General features: G+C 43.5%; 1 protein-coding gene across 1 annotated transcript in view; it reads right to left on the reverse strand.

Annotated features, from left to right (window-relative positions):
* LOC126874593 (alpha-mannosidase 2) overlaps positions 1-16,690 on the reverse strand; it is a 152,218-nt gene that overhangs the window by 97,249 nt on the left and 38,279 nt on the right. The window contains exon 2 of the mRNA XM_050636820.1: positions 2,122-2,177. The gene's annotated coding sequence lies outside the window, so the exon portion shown is untranslated. The remainder of the gene's footprint in view (positions 1-2,121; positions 2,178-16,690) is intronic.

A 16,690-nucleotide genomic window follows, 5' to 3' on the forward strand; every position in this document is an offset into this window, starting at 1 on the left:
TACACTTAATTGGGGTTCGATAAACAAATTGCAGGACTCCTGTACACTTTGACAAGTGCCGGTCATTTTCACTGCTATTGGTACAAGTAGCCTCGACATAAAATTATTTTCAGTTCGAATACATAAAGAAACAACAAAAAGAAGAAAAATTCATTATATTATTCTTTCAGTTATCGTTGCGAAAGTAATTACATCATTGCGGAAAAGAATGTAACACGAAGTAGGAATTTTAAAATAAAATTGTAAAACCAGCCAATTTCACTGGTGTGGTAGTTCCAGTGTTAAGTCGTCGTCTTGGAAGACTCACGCTCTATATCAGTGTGTAAGTTCGTGAAATTTCAGCGTGTGTGAAACCATATCGTTAGCGCTGCAGCACGAAACTAGGAATCTACTAAAATGAGAGAAAAATAGGGGAGACTGAGTATTGCCGGGGCAACTCTCTCGTAGGTCCTTTAGCGGTCTTTCCACGAAATTCTCCGCTGCTGATGGAGAAGCATCGATGGAGGGCCGGTATCAATCGCGAGCAAATAATTGCACGGTGACCGGGCAGTTGAGTCCACGTCGAAAACACGACTGCGAGACGCAGTAATTGCTCGTTTACGTTGCTTCAAAATTTAATTACGCCAGCGTGGCACGCGAAATCCTGCAAGCAAGTTAAATTAACTCCCCGCTGCTGGCTCAGGCACTGACAAATTCGCCAAGCAACTTCCCGGCTGAACACGCGCAGCCAACGCTCTTTTCTCGATAATTGATCTGCACGTGCGAAACATTTGACATAAAATTTTCCCGAATTCCTGTTTCGTCCAGCGGTATCGATAATACTCTGACTAAATTACCGTGGAAAAGTATCGTTTAACGTGGAAGCTCGGCAGGCAGGCTGGTTGCTGGGACACGATGGGGAGCAACGTGAAACGAATTTCGAAGATTAATTTTTCTACGAGAAATTTGAAGATATTTCCACGCGTTGGAGCAAGTGATTCCATTTTGACACAGCCTTGAACCGCCGGCATCGAGATAGGAACGTCGCGAAACAGCAACGAACGAGTCGAGTCAGAAGTTTATCGGCCAGATGCGTCGGTAGACGATAAATTCTGCTACTTGCAAGTGCCTCGTATCGTATTAAGCAACTGCGCAATTATGGAACAACTGCAAGACGAACGCAGGTGGTAGCCAGAATCGATAGAACGCCATTAGTGAGATTTGGGTCAAGGGCGGACAGAATGGAAAAAGTTGTAGCAAGTTAGGGAAGTTTCAGGTGCCAACCGTTGGTGGGTCGCGACGTGTAATTGAATCGTTCGGGAAGCACATTGATGAACTGCATAAACTGAGAAGAAGCCACGACGTTACCACAGTTTATACTTTTTCCCCTTTTTCCTTCATTTCTTTTCAATTTCTCTCGGTGTTCTTCGCCGGTTATGTCATCTTTCGTACAAGCAAATCGTTCGTTTCTTCAAACACGAACGTTAATCGCGTGCATTGAAACGATGAAAACGCGTGGTTAATTAGCCTCGTTTACGAAAGGCTGAATTATCGCGTACAGAGGAATACCTGGCTGAATAAATTCATCTTTCAGACAAATTCGCTGCACGTATGCGAGATACGGAGGACACGCGATGATACAGTGGAGGCGAGCCATCCAGCAGCGATAATGTTGCGGTTGAAAGGTGCCGCAAGCTCGAGCCAGGCCACGGAAACGGTGGAAGCGGTGGAAACCGGGGCGAGGATGAAGACAAACAATGTACAAGACAGTTAGACCGCAATTTATTCGCGTAATTTAGCGGCGATCCATCGTGAACGCTGTTCCATGGCTGGGCGCGAAGAAACAAAAGGTCTGAGAAGCGACGACAGTGCCTTGGTAGCGTAAAGAGGATAAAGAGAAGGCAGTTTGCGCGATATATCTCGTCAAGGCAGTAAGTTGATCGAAGCTGCGCGATTATCATAAAACACGGGACGACGTGTTTACGGAGTAAAAGCGAAGAAATCCAGAGAAGATTTCAATTTTCCAGAAATATTTACACGTCGTTCAATTACTTTACCAGCCAAGAAATAAAATTGGTTTATTGTTATGGTTCCAGCTGGAAGGTGATATCGATAAAATAAAATAAATAATTGTGCACTTACTTGTTTCAGATCGGAGACGCGTACAGTTTCGCGTGTAGAGCCAAGATCCAAGAAACCTGAAACGATAGTAGCAACAAGTCAGATTGGCAGAATAACTTTCCTACATTAGTTTTAATGGTTTAATATAATACTTTGATCTTTGCGTTTTAATTTCACCGATTTAACCAGTTGCCGGTTTTTCACGAGTATACTCGTCATGAAGCAATGGCGATATTTCGTGTTACGACGAGCCTCGTCTGTTCGAGATTTTCAGTGGCCGTGCGTTTATGGCTCGACCCGCACCTCTTCCTTCTTTGGGAAATACCAAATAACTGTAAATCTGATGACTCAGAGGTTAAGGAAAAACCCCAGGGAAGACCCCTAGCCGAGAGGACACGATGAATTGACGAGACTCAACGGTTGGTGGAGAGTATCACCAACATACTAAGACAGTCATCTACAGAACGTCGTACCAAGCGGATGAAAGACTGCAGTCTCAGCAAGATCTTACAATCGTCGTGTTCAGACCATCAACTTTGCTTGTATACAGCAAGTGCAAAATAAAGTGGCAAATTACACTAACAGTCGATATATTAAACCTCCTCCACCTTGAGCGTTATGGATCCATTTAAGGTTCGCGATATCGACCGATCGGTTGGAGCTGACCGATTAGTTGATAATTCGCAACACCGTCGGTAATAAAATTAGAAAACGAAACAGTCGTTTCGTTGCAACCTCATTCTCTATCGTAACAGCCGCGCATACTCTGTGTCCGACGAGTATACTCGCGACACGTTCTAGGTACGCGTTTTTCAAAGAGATCGCACCAGCTAACTGATCAAAAGGGCTGTTCAGATAACGATAATAAAAGCGAGTGCTTTTTACGAATTATTTCTTTTTTTTTTTTTTTGGAAGACCAAGTAATTAGCTTCACCCGTCACCAACGGGTGCAAAATGAAAGACGCTAATTAGCGTCTGACGTCGTCAACGCGTCAAAACTGCAACGTAGGTAAAGGAGTCCTATCTGAGCTGATATAGAACTTTAATCGTCCAACCCAATACTGATATCGCAACGAATTGCACTTTAATAGCAGTCCACTCAGTGATGCTAATACTGGAACGTTCAACGACCTACCCAATAGCTCAGACGCAAGACTGTAGGATGAGACCTGACACCTCGACTGAGATCGAGCGCGGACCTAAAGCTTCGCGGGGATCTGACGCTGCATCCCGTGCAGCAGACGCGATATAACGTTAAAACCGTAACGTCCAAACCATTGCAACGTCATAATCAATTGTAGGCTACAACTGGGATCCTATTCTAAAATTAACACCGTGTCCTAATCGATGATCGCAGTCAGGAACGTGGAAGCCAACGCTCCTGACAGTCTAACGCCAACTTGGCCTCATCTCAACAGGACGATCGTATCGACGAATTTTCCATGAAAAAACTACCAAAAGCAAAAGCAAGGAAGGAAAAATTCCTTCTCGCAAAGCAGACGATGAAGCAGCGTCGGGACGAGCAATATAATACGTGAACGGGACAGGATTTCCGGGCACGTGCGGTGATTTAGAATAAACGCAATAAAGCAACCCCCTGGCTGCCGGCAAGGGACGAGAGAGGGCAAATTCATGCGAGACATACGTATTATAATATCACGCATAAAGTTTCTTTACCCCGTTGCAACTTTATGACTTCATAGGAGCCACGGGGCTGGAATACCGGCGACACTATAGCGGGACATGCGATAAAGGAAACAGGATTGCCCGATCGATAACCAATATCCATGGAAACTGGATCTACCTCGTGACCGGGCTGCTCGTCTCTCTCCTTTTACCAGCCACACATCCTTTCGCGATCGTTGCGATTCGTGCCACGGCGTATGCTATTATTACGCGTGTACAGGTTTGAGTTGGCTGAGATTTGGCCCTGCGGGATCTCGAGCGAACTCGATCGATCGCCACGCAAGATCTTGCACACCGCTCTAATTGGTATCTCGTGATTTTACGTTCGGTTGGATCGCGATAAGAGAAAAATTCGATCGTGATTTATGACGACGCCTGGAGGGACTTTTGCACGTTGAGCGTGCAGCACGTTTGTGGTTAAAGTTGACAGGAACCTACTATTGTCATTTACAGTTGTAAAATGTCCAATGGTAGATAAACACATGTAAATATATTGTTTTAATAACAACGATAAAAGTTTTTAAGAAAACGATTTTGTCGTACTATCGAACCTAAAGAGACTCTTGAACGTGTTCAGGTTGACTGATGGAGGAACGAGTGGATGAATTTTTAAGACTTTCCCTTAACTAGTTAACTACGCTCGACGTATATACACGTCATTTGGACTTATTTCGGCGCGGTTGACGTATATACTCGTCGTGTGAAATAAAAATTACCATTTACTATAAGAACTGGAAATTTTAGTAAAAAGCGATATAAACGTCACTTATTGACACGTTTCCATTATATTTTCAGTAGATCTATTGGGTTGGCAACTATGACTTAGTTTCCATTCCAATATTCTCTTCATAACAGCGGTCTCCAGGTCGCGGACATACAAAAGTAAAAATTTAGAGTTTTTCTCCGACTAATTACTTCAACAAAACATCTAACGTACGATTTCCATGTAAAATGGGTCGATAACGTATCGAACTTTAAAATTCCTCTTCCCTCGCTTACAGCGCGTCGTTTGGCTCGTTTGATGGTTGAAAGAAGCTGATGGAAATCCACTATTGCCATTTATAGTCACAGATATATAGTCTACAGTTATACCGAACTTGCTCAGAGGAAAGATGAAAATTTGTCGGGTTTGCGATGGCAGATTCGAAAGAGTTAGCGTGTCTTGAAAATTGAAAATCCGAGGGTACGAGCAGTGCCACGAGTTGGACCTTATCCGGGTAATTATCAGTAGAGGTTTAATTCCAGAGAATGTACAGTACCCTTCTTCTTCGTTAAATGCGAACAAGATAAAGCTTATCCGACACATTCGTTTGTTTTACTACGTGAACTGAGAAGAGCTGACGCTCGAACAGTCTCAGAGGCAAGGGAAGTACTTTACGCGACGCTATCTAATGTTATTGTTAGGAATGTGAAACTGTGTGGAGAAGGGAGCTTCTAGCAGAAAGTTCTTCGCAAATCTCATCCGCTCGATTTCGCATAGTCGTATGAGAAACGAAAGACACTACCGAACGCGCGATACGTCGAATCGTTGATCGTCCAAAGATGAAAGAAAAATGCTCGATAGAATTATTGGCATTTTCCTAAGCGCGAGATACGACTACGCGGAACAAGGATTTCAATGCTGGCGAGATATCGTGGAAATGGCGATTGAAGAAGGCAACTACAACCGACCATGTTCTACTTGGAAATTCAGCCATAGATCGTGACAAGACGAGAGACTACGATGGTAGTTTCTGGCAGAACTGCCAAAGCTCGTTACGTCCTGTAACCCGTTGGATCATGCGATGTCTATGGTAGAACTCGGCCGTGATTCCCATTATCCTACTTCAAGAGCTATACAACTTCCACCTGAGAGGTAGTAGATGCTGTCCTATTAGGTTTCCCGCTTGATGGATAGTCAGTTTCACTTTAGCTTTGGCAAACTTATCAAAGCTACTAAGCAACGAGTATCGTCGATCTCGTTTCTTTTCTCTTTGTCTGCAAAATTAAGGTTGTTTCCCTCGGTCGTCGCTCGCAAAACGATGCACAAAATATCGTATTAACTTTCTGAAAATTAGTGGAAAATAAGGCGAACGAATAAATAGCGGTGTTGTTAAAAATTCCAAAGAAACTTGCTGCCAAGAAAATCGCAGGCTTTAAAATCCATAGCGCGAAGATCGTAATATCGGTAGATGAAACTGCACGGTAGAAAAGCGGCAAGTAAATTGACTTTATTAAATTAAACGTGCGTTATATTTAATACAGTTTGTATTGGGACTTTTTGCTGTCTCGCGTGAAATGAAATTACAGCCGCGGAAGAATTAAAGCGACAGAGATAACGTGGAATGGAAAAGAAAAGGAAGATGGGATTCCGCGATAATGAAAGGAAGTATTGGAAAAAGAATGAGTAAAGGGAGGAGAGAAATTGAAAGAGCAGCAATAATTATAATTGGGTGCAAATAATCGGTCGGCGAACAATCGATATGTCGGACGCGGTCTCCGCTTCCTTTTGCCCTTTATCCGGTTTCCTTGCTGCTTCTCTCAGCCTGTGAATTCACCTCGTGGCTAGTGCAGAAAATTTCCGACCGCCAGCTCGATAACATCGGGTCCCGCGGGAACCAACTTCCCTTTAAGGATAACGTAACGCGTTTGCTTTTTAACGAAAGCTAAAACGACCAGAGAATCCTTGCACATCGAGCATCCACCGAATTATCGCACATTCGCTCGCCGCTTTCTCTGCCAACGATAATATTTGCTCTGTCTTAAGCGGTTCTTGATACTATCGTCTAAATAACACGGGCTATCGGTTAATTTTTTACTCCTGATGAGGCTACAGTTTACGAGTTGCAGCAGCGAGAGGCAAGAAAAGACGATGCTCGCTCTTTCTGTAACCTAATTTTTGTAATCGCTATCTGCGTTATTGTCACCGACATATAATTTAGCGATGGAAAAACCAAGGTGGTCTAACGAACTATTGAGATGTGTGTAATTTTATGTGCTACACTAGATTGATGTCCAGCTGGAAAAATTGTAAAGTACAAATCAAATAGAGAAAAAAGAACGCTAGATTAGAGTAGTGGTGGCACACATATTCGAGTATGAGTGTGTGGGAGTATGTGGGATGGTGGACAAAGAGAGTGCTGAGACGCGAGCAAATTGTATCCACGAATATCTTGTCAATCACATATTAAATAAATCTGAAACTATTTTCATATCAATTCCAAGTGTGATTTTAGTGTTTCTTTACTTTTATTTCGGCAATTAAGATCCACAATTCTCAACACGAACATCCAGCAGGTTGCCTGTGAACTGGGCCCTGGCGACACCCACGACATGGTATTAGGTTGTCCGAAAAGTTTCTTTCGTTTTATGAGGAATAACAGACGCACAATGTTTTTTGTTTTATATTGTTTTGTCGAATTGCGTACGATCCATTTTGTTCTGTTGAGATAAACACCGCGATATCTCACAGGCTTGGTTTCACGTTTGTATGAAGGTGCATTGTTATAAAAAACACGTTTGTAAAAGAAAGACACTTTCCGGACAACGTAATGTACAAACCTTGCTAATTTGTACTTTAATTTGTTAATTTAATTTGTACTTTACAATATGTCCAACTGGACATTTGGTAAATTTTTTTAACTGAATTGCTAAATAACACGTGGACGGATACCATCTTCGAGGTCCACTATTCTATTTCTTATTCACGTGCGATGATCAGTCGATCGTAGGTTAATTATATCTGCTACGTTTACCTTAATTACGTCAGCTGATTGCCTAGGCTTAATTCAGCGAAAATCTAAACGCTCGTGCGTATGGCAGGACGACGATGGCTAATATTCGCTGGCTCGTTTGACCTCGGTTTAATAATTCCTAACGCTATTACTAAGTCAAACAAGTTGACTAGCAGGTAGTCAATTTCTATGCATAATTTATAGCTGAAGTAAAGCCAATAGGTTAAGCGTCCGATGCGAGTACAAGAGTTAATATTCGCTACTTTTTGTTTAACCCAACTTGGCTAGTTGCAAACTCGTTAATTAATTTCCCCTTAGAGCGGAAAGTGAAGCTCGACGATGATGGAAAAGGCGAGGAGATCAGCGAGGCAGACTGTGAAAGAGCCGAGCCATCTGCGAAACACCAAGTCCACCACGGAATAATCGACAATCGTCTAATTGTCCCAACCGACCGAGCAACCTTCATCGAGCAAGTTAAACGAATGGAGGCAAAGCGCAACCGGTCGGCGAGGATTTCGTGCGAAACTTGCTTTCGAGAGGAGGAACTGGTCTCCCCAAAGGCCAACATCCCAGCGAAATCTAATTTCTACATGTCAATGGGATTAGCCCTGTGACTAATGGCATTAACGAAGTCACGATGCCGTTCATTAGCGTGACGAGGCGTCGAAGGAAGCAGTTTCCGGAAGCTGGGACGCCGGCAGCTGCAATGGAAACAGCAGGACAATGGAGTTTCGCGATTCCACGGCCAACCAGCTTCCAAAGGGACTGTTTAAGTCTCGTCATTAAGCTCGTAAGCCCCGTCGTCGTCTCTCGTGCCGCGATACACAGACCACCAGCTGCGAAAGCGCATCCCAGTCACGCTCCGAACAAAATTCCACGAACGATCCAACCAACATCCTTTTGCTTCCCGAGATCGGCTTTGTCGTTGTTTTAGCTGCTTCGCGCCTGGCTCGTCACAGCAACATTCAAACTCTCGTCTAATGGCGTTACGTTAACCACATAAGTAGGCGAGAAATTAGGCGCTCGGAGACGAACATCCGATACAGACACTGCGGGATAGAGAACCCATTTCCAGACGCGGCAAAGTCCAGATCCTCGCTCTTACAATGTCACAATACAATAGAAGATTGATTGGCAGCAGGTTCGTGTATCTATAGCAAAGGACATTACCAAGAAGTTAACATTGTAGCTCTAGCTGAGGGCTACAAGAAACAGCAACAGAAATCTACTTATAGCTCCTTTGTTCCTAGACCTTGTAACCCAAAACATAATTTATATTCAAAGGTGCAATGATATGGACCTCTGCTTATTTAGGATACTTTTTTGTTTCGCTGAATTCTATCGTCTTCGTAACAGCGGTCTCCAGGTCACGGATATGCAAAAGTAAAGATGCAGAGTTATTCTTGAAGTTGGCAACTAAGTGGTTGCGGAGTTCGTCATTAGGTGGCAATCCAATGCCGAGCCAATAATTCGTTACCGAGATTCCGCTTTAATTCTGTCGGGTTCGAACACTTCTGTACGTCAGATTTCTAGAAGTTTACGTAAAGTCTATGGGGTAGCGGAGATCGTAATACAGTCGTAACATAGTCGTAATAATATACGTAAGATGATGAGCGAGGCCGGGTGGGATCACGGGCAGATTCCAGGTCAAGGATATTCATTTTCTCGGAAACAAGGTTGATTGGACGAGCCTACAAACTCGGTGTACAAGATCTCACCACGGTCAATATTCCATCACGGAGTGCCGGCAATTTAGAGGTCTCGTGCAAACGAACTGGCAAATAAAAGCGGCGCCCGGCAGCTTCCGCGCCGTTGTAAATATTTAAATAGGTCCGCGCGCACGCACAAGACCACGAAGAGAAAAGACCATGCACGACGATAGACCGTGCATTCGTTGCTGGCACGCGTACTCTTCCCAGTGTTCGCTTCGCAATGTTAAAAGATGCAACGAGAACGTTTGCCTCGTATTCCTTGGATATCTGCTTCCATCTCCACTTGCCCTTCTCTTTATCATCCGACTATGGAAATTCCTTCCGTTCCAGAGGATCCTTTTACGTAGGAATATCTACGAGGAATATCTAGGAAAATAGGGTTGCTCGGAATATCAGCCAGAGATATCGACAGGAAAATTCGAATAAACGATGGATAACAAAGTTATCCAGGGTTCCCCCATTTACGAACAACCTCGCTACAATTTTCATCTTCTTTCTAATTCAGCTTGGCGATACGTCTTCTATACGAGACGCTCGACTAGCATATTTATCGCGATATTTTCTATCAACGGAGTAGAGCCAACTTAGGTAGACCGTGTGATCAAAGTATGATCCCTTAATTGACTCAATTCCATCAACTATATAAGTTATAATACATAAGTAACGATATACATATGAAAAAAATATACATACAGAGGCAGTCGTTGCCTGAGAGTAGCTGATTCAAGGAAAATGTGTCGAGAGATTATTATTTAAAAAAGTAACTTTTTATTTTATAACATCTGGTGACTGTAAATCTCAGCCCCCGTTCTTTACCCGTAGCCTGATCACGCGGTTCACCTCCGGTTGTCTTAACTCAACACTTTACGGTGCTACCCTATTGTAGGTTCCATTAGTTCAGTAGTACTGCAGTGGTGCAAAAGTCCCTAGAGTGGCACCGAGCAAATCATTGGAAGGAAGAACTTGCAACGGAGATTCGTGGACGCAGCGAGGTGTGGGAGTGTGATTTACAGCGACAGGGCGCGAAAATGAAAGAAAAATCGTCGCAGATAACGCCTTATTTACGACAGCCGCGTGGCTACGTAAAGGAAGACGCTCACGCCACACTATCGCGCGGACCCAATGCCGTGACTGCCGGCTGTAAATCGGTACACACGCCCTCTCCCGGGGTAACAAACGTCGCAGCAACCCTTGGCATGGGCCGTGTCGCAGGGTCCGTGGCTACGAACAACCTGTACCACCAGCGCACAACCGAACGCTACCCTCGTCAACATCAACGCCCTCCTTCCTTTCGCGTTCCCCTTTCGAGCACCGTTTCAGCTGAACGTTTGCACTCTCTGTCAGGTGCAAGGATGACGGCTGATCGAAAAAGGGTGGATTCAACAAGGGGTGCATGGACGATTAGGCTACTCGAGGGCTAACGACAGACGGTCGCACGTTGTTTCGCTTTCATTGTGGAACTTTAGTAACCGGTTAATATACAGATAGCTGGGAATTTTATCAGATTCAGACACGTGGTTCTGCGATCGAGGCAAGCATCGAGCACGAAGCTCGGAAGGGCGGACTTTTTAATTGAACAATTGTTCGAGATAATACGTTATATATATATATATTGAGATATGTGTAAGTTTGTGTGCTACGCTACATTAATGTCCAGCTAGCCAAATTGTAAAGTACAAATTAAATAAAAACAAAAAAACACTAGATTAGCGCGTAGTAGTGGCACACATATATGAGTATGAATGTGTGAGAGTATGTGCGTGCACAGCGTCTCGTAAAAACAGAAGAGTACAACTGTTCCGTTGGTAGTGTGGTAAAGAAGATGGTGAGACAAAGAGAGCGCTGAGACGCGCGCAAATACGTATCCACGAATATCTTGTCAATCACATATTAGATAAATCTGAAACTATTTTCATATCAATCCTAAGTGTACTCTAAGTGTTCCTATACATTTATTTCGCCGATCAGGATCCAAATTCTTAACAATATATATATACCAAAGAGACAAAGGCAACGATCGCTTTGACAATGACATGACAATGGCGGAAACGAGAATGAAACTTACGAGGACCGTGGTTCTCGAAGATGACGAAGATTCTGACGAGATAAGAAGCTAAAATAGCGGTCGTAACGTCTATTTGTTCCTTCCTTGACGACGATCAAGTATTGGGTTGGCAACTAAGTGACTGCGGATTCTGTCAATACCACGTAATGACAAAATCCGTAATCACTTAGTTGGCAACCCAATGAAATAGCGACACAGGGAACGACGCGCAAGATCATTTACCCTGACCGCGATAGATTAGTATCGTGTAAGAAAAAAGAACTGTGTCAACGGTGTTCAGACGAATGAGAAGGAAAGTCTACGCGATGAAGAAAGAAGCGATCGCGAGGTACAGTGGGAAGAGGGAGAAACGGTGGCCCAGCGAGCAGCAGTCGGTTATTTTTCTTCGTTCTACGTGCAGCGTATTACGGCGTTACGCTCCACTGTAATTTCCGCGCCGCTTTTATTTACGACCTAGTCGCCAACGAAGACCCGTTCCGCACGCAGCGAATCGCAGTGGCCGATAAAGACGTTGCCCTCGCTCGTGCGTCCAGCTACTGCTTATTTACATATCATTATGTTTCCTATGCGACTGTTGTTCAAAACTCTCGTGACTCGCCTACGTTCGTTGCGAGTTATTTTCAGATTTTATGGCAGCGTGGCGAGTGAAATTCGTGCGGTTGACGAGAGATTGGAAGCAAAGGGAATATTTATGCCGGGCCAGCGATAAAGAGAGTGGCGACCGAGCACATTTCGCATGAACGTCGTTGCTGCCATTTGGCAGTCGGCCGATGACGAAGCCTCCGAGTAAATTCGTAGCTTCGATGTTCCTTTCGTTTTTCTCTGCTTCTCGTACACCGTTAGGCTACTTTCGCCATTTACGAAGAGAAAGAAACTGTCGAGAAGACCACGCAACGGCGAATCCTGCTGCACGTCGTGTGCACGTTGCATGGATTTTGGGGATGCACTTGAAAATTGTATAGAGAAATAAACGAGCGTGCAGATTTCTTTTTTTATTATTTAATTTGTACTTTACAATTTGCCCAGCTGGACATTTGCTAAATTTTCCTAACTTAATTGCTAAATAACATGTGGATGGCTATTCCCAGCGGGATGCCATCTTCGAGTGAGCGTGCAGATAGCACTGTGTCACAGAGCCAAAAATTAACGATAGAAAAACCAAGGGGATCTAACGAATATCCCGTAGGCCATCGAAACAACAACATAGAGAGTGTTGCAGTGTGAGAAAACGGTAACAGCATGGCCATCTCTGAACTGGACCCCTGTGACATCCCCTCCATAGGAGCCAAACCCAAAGTACATAAAACTTGCCAAAATCAGGAAAGAATGGTAACAAATCCAAACCAGCTGGCTGCTGAAGCGAGTAAAACTGTCATAGAAAGAAGACTAAAAGGAAAACACCCCACTGACCTCACTAAAGAAATAAAATAGTCAAACACATATTATTTAGCAATTGAGTTAGAAAAATTTAGCAAATGTCCAGCTGGACAAATTGTAAAGTACAAATTAAATAATAAAAAAAAATTCTCTGTTCTAACACTCTGAACCTTCACTCTGTTGAATTTATACAATACATTTTATTTTATTTTATTTTTCGTACCACTATATTTAAAGTTCAATTCTTTACGTTATTTGTGAAACCTTCGAACTGCGACGCGAGGAGACCACCGGCCAATTTCGTGATTTCTTGTGTCTCCTACGTGACAACTGCACGTTATATTCTAATTATTATTATATCTATAACTACATTATATTCTAATTATATATGTAATATTCTCCATGTGTGTGTGTTCTTTTCAACAGCGCGATACGAAAGACAATCGGAAGAATGGCGAGAGTATGGTAAAAGAGGGTTGAAAACGAGAGTCGGAGATCGGAAAGACACAATTCGAGAGATTAATGGTGGAAATGAAAGTAGTGGTAAGAAGCAATGCTCGCGAAGAGCGCATGACGAATGGAAAATTTAAGCGACAGGGAGCAACTTAGTTGTTGGATTTTTCTAGCTGCCATACACCGTGGCGCATCGTACTCGTCGCGAGATTGCCACTGAAAGAGTCGCTGGTCTGGTCGAAACTCAAGCGGAGCAACGGACACGGATAAATGAAGACTAAGAGGGTCGATAAATCGGTAAACAAACTCGCGGCGATCGACTACCAAACTCCTGAGCGGAAAATCCTGGTTGCCAAGTTTAAATTAAAAAACAGATGCACCGCGAAAGCAACTTTCCCTGCGATATTGGCTATCCCTTTACGGGGAAAAAAACAAACGAGCAAAGTTTCTGCCAAACTTCGTTTAACAATTAAACTATTATCAGCGATAAAGCGAGCGAGTTTAAAGTCCGAAACGCGCCGCCTCCTCTCGTATTATTATTATTCGAAGCTGTTCCAACGCTTGGAACGTTGCAACTCGATTGGATTTTGCCTGGCGAGAAACGCCCATCTACGATCTGCAGCCTCTCAATCCTTTGAGCGCTATGAACGTATATATACGTTCTCACATAACCATTCGATTTAGGCTAAAAGTGGCGTGATAAAATAGACGTACGGGTGTTATCCAGCTGACATTCTGACGATTTCGTTGAAACAGAAAGAACTAATTATCAAACTGACAAACCAAAGCGAAAAGCAAAGTGTGTAGCAGACTAAAACGCCCTTCGTGAAACATAAGCAGCCCACGGTGTGCTTGTTCGTAAAGAGTGGGCCATCCATGGCGCACGCTTAACGCCGGACAACGCAGCGCTCAAAGGGTTAAACAGCGTGCCGGCCAATATTTCCAGTTCAACTTTTTCCATTTCCCAAGTAACATCCTGGCGCGCAAAAGTCGCACGGCCAATCGATAGCGAACGGTGGACGCGGCGCGGCCGATGACGTACAATTCGCGCGTGCAAACAGCAACGATTGGCCGTGTATTGTTGTTGGCCGAGTTTCGACTAGCGAATCGCGGTTAATTCGGCCGGTAGCCCACGTTACACTCGCGGAATTATTATTCCAACGAATGAAAATTATCGGAGCGACGCAGTCGAGCATCCGCCCCTCCGCGCAAAACGCGATCGAATCGTTAACAACCGTTTGTTTTCTAGTCAGCAACCAGCTGCAGCAATTTCGCGACGATTCAACACGGCGACGACGCCGGCACGCGACTCCACGTCGCCATTCCATTTCCCATTCCGCCAACTTACTTAGCCGCGCAACCGACAACAATCGACGTATTATTACGTTCGCACGCTGCGCGCACCGATAATCGCGTTCTAATCGATGAAACATCGGCCCTGATTTTCCACGGTTCGATTCGATACGATTGCCGTTATCGCGCTGCTGTTCGCGTTTATTTGTACGACGAACAGCGTTAAACGGAGCAGACAGAGGCCATTAATTGTCTACAAATAAAAAATAATACTCGTCAGTGGGTTACAAGCGATCGGTAAAGACAGTCAGATCCGAACCTGTTTTATCGTAAACCCATCTATTTTAATTATTTTAATTATGTCGAGAAGAAAAATGAATTATCTTTGCGAGGAAAATATGGATAGTTACGGTGAGAATTTTGATTTTCACGTTTATAATGATGTAGCTGTTGACTTGGAAAGCAGTTATAGTGACAGCAATGATAGGAATTAATGCGGTAGAAGAACAGTTTTCTATTGTGAGACTTGTGAACAGCATCCTAACGAATGTTTGAAAAAATTCCACGCTTATTCAATTATAATTAATATAAATACTGTAATCAAAATTATATTACAATTCAGATGAATAAAGATTGCTTTCAATGGCTTTAATATTATTTTTTAAACTAAATTAAACTATTAAATTAAATTTAAACTAAATTTTAAACTTAAATATTGGATTGGTAACTAAGTGATTGCGGATTTTGTCATTAGGTGGTAATAGTAAATGCCGCAATCACTTAGTTGCCAATCCGATACTTTTGTAATACTGTCCTGTTCGATAAAACACAGAAAATGAAAGTTGACATAATCAATGATCGTTCCAAGCATGTTCCTCTAAATTATGCGCGTTATAGGAGAAAAATTGCCGTACAGTACGATTTTCTATAACTCGAATTCGTCTAGTTACCGCGTTATACGCCAGTCTATTGTATTAACATAAACATGCAGATGATTAAGAATCAATTAAGGTTAGCTAAACGTAGATCGAATCGAACATTGATCGCTGATGTTTAAAAGGCGGCAAGGATACGTAATGATCAATGACTTGCCAATCAAATTCTGCTGACGATCAATCAAGGTGATCTAATGATCGATGAAGTTGGTCTAATGACCGATAAAGGTTTCCTAATGGTCGATAAAGACTAAGCAAGATATAACAGCGGAACAAGATTATTTTCAAAGGCTGTGTAAAGCCGATAAGATACGCGTCGATTAAACATCGTTCAAAGGTTAACTGAGGCGATCTTAAGGGCCAGGTTAATAGCATTTCGAAAGTCCATTAGGATCACTCACTGATAACGACGACTATCGTTAATCGCGATTAACCGATTAGCTGTTACGACCTCTTGGAAAAGCGTGTATCTAAAACTCGTGGCAAAATGTAAACGATGACGAGTATATTCGTCAAACACAGATTCTACATTATAAGAGCCACGAAGTTGCGACGAAACGACTGTTTCATTGTTCAATGTTATGCGATTTAAGCGGCAAAAATTGTAACTACTCGTACCGCGCGACGAGTATACTCGTCGTAACGCGGAACATTGTCACTTGTTCGCGACGGGTACACTCGTGGAGAACATCCGACTGATTAAACGAGAGATTATTCAGACACGTTCGTAACGTCTTCCGGAGATCGTTCGTAACCGAGTGCAGGCAGGTAGAAACGATCTTTCAGAAGATTACGGACGATAAGACGATGAGTTGAAAGGTGTATCGGCTGAAGAAATGGCGGCGCGATGGGAAAGATCAACGGCAAGAAAGTTGCGCGTAAAACGAACGAGCTCGAATTGCCAGAGACACCGGAATACCTGGCAAGCGTGCACGAGGTCTAATTATCTGCAAGGTGATAAGTTCAGCAGCACTGGCGCTAATTAACGTATCAGAAGTTGCCGTAACGAAGCGTGGCAACTCCTTAATTCGATTTCAATTCCGATATAACGGATCCAACGCGATATCCTGCCTCTCGATATCGTTCTCCCTCCCCCGCCCCCCGGAAACTCTCGTAAATAATCGATCGCTGTCCGCCGCTGGAATCACTTGCCAACCCCCTTAATCTTCATCTCTACACCGGTTTAAACTCCTAACTCGATAAGCAACTCGCAGCTCCGACGAACGAGGCCTCCAAGAATGCCCATCCTCCCTCCCCCCTCCCTCTCTCTCTCTCTCTCTCTCTCTCTCTCGTCTTTCAACGATACCATTCTAACAGAGAAATACACTTTTCCACGTTCTGTCCCTCTGTACTGCA

This window comes from Bombus huntii, chromosome 16, assembly GCF_024542735.1.
Source record: "Bombus huntii isolate Logan2020A chromosome 16, iyBomHunt1.1, whole genome shotgun sequence".
NCBI classification, from domain to species: domain Eukaryota; kingdom Metazoa; phylum Arthropoda; class Insecta; order Hymenoptera; family Apidae; genus Bombus; species Bombus huntii.